Here is a 558-nt window from a genome sequence, read left to right as displayed (position 1 = left end):
TCCTCCTCCTCCTCCTCCTCCAAAAGGACTGAGTGCTCCTCGTCCCGAGAGTCCCAGGGGATCGCCGTGCCCGAATACACGTGCGGCGCTTTCCTGCCGGAGCCCCGAGAGAAGGCGGCCGCCGGCAGCGCCAAGGAGCCCGCCGCCTGCAGCCACAGCCCCGGCCCCGGCGGAGAGCCGAAGGAGGAGAAGCAGCAGCAACTTGACCCAAGTAAGTGGGGAAGGGGAGCGAGAGGGGAAGAGCGGCAGGGAGAGAGGGAGCGAGGGAAAGAAAGGAAGAAAGAAAGAAATTGCCCCTTTGATTTATTGCCGAAACCTGTAAGGCTCGAATGTGCAAAACTGATAGTTTTACTAACCTATAAAAACGTCTAGACGCCTACCCCAGCGCGAGCAGCAACAAGCACCCATAAAAGACTCCACATAACCACCTACCATCAAGACATCATTTGTACAGTAAACAGACCGGGGCATTAAGGCTTTTATGATAATTCTCCCGAAGTTGTGAAAACAGTCCATCCTTCGTTAAATTAATTTAACGACCTTTCTCCCCCCCCCGCC

This window comes from Meleagris gallopavo, chromosome 7 (assembly GCF_000146605.3).
Source record: "Meleagris gallopavo isolate NT-WF06-2002-E0010 breed Aviagen turkey brand Nicholas breeding stock chromosome 7, Turkey_5.1, whole genome shotgun sequence".
In the NCBI taxonomy this organism is placed as follows: Eukaryota; Metazoa; Chordata; class Aves; order Galliformes; family Phasianidae; genus Meleagris; species Meleagris gallopavo.
Note: the sequence above shows the minus strand (reverse complement) of the source record.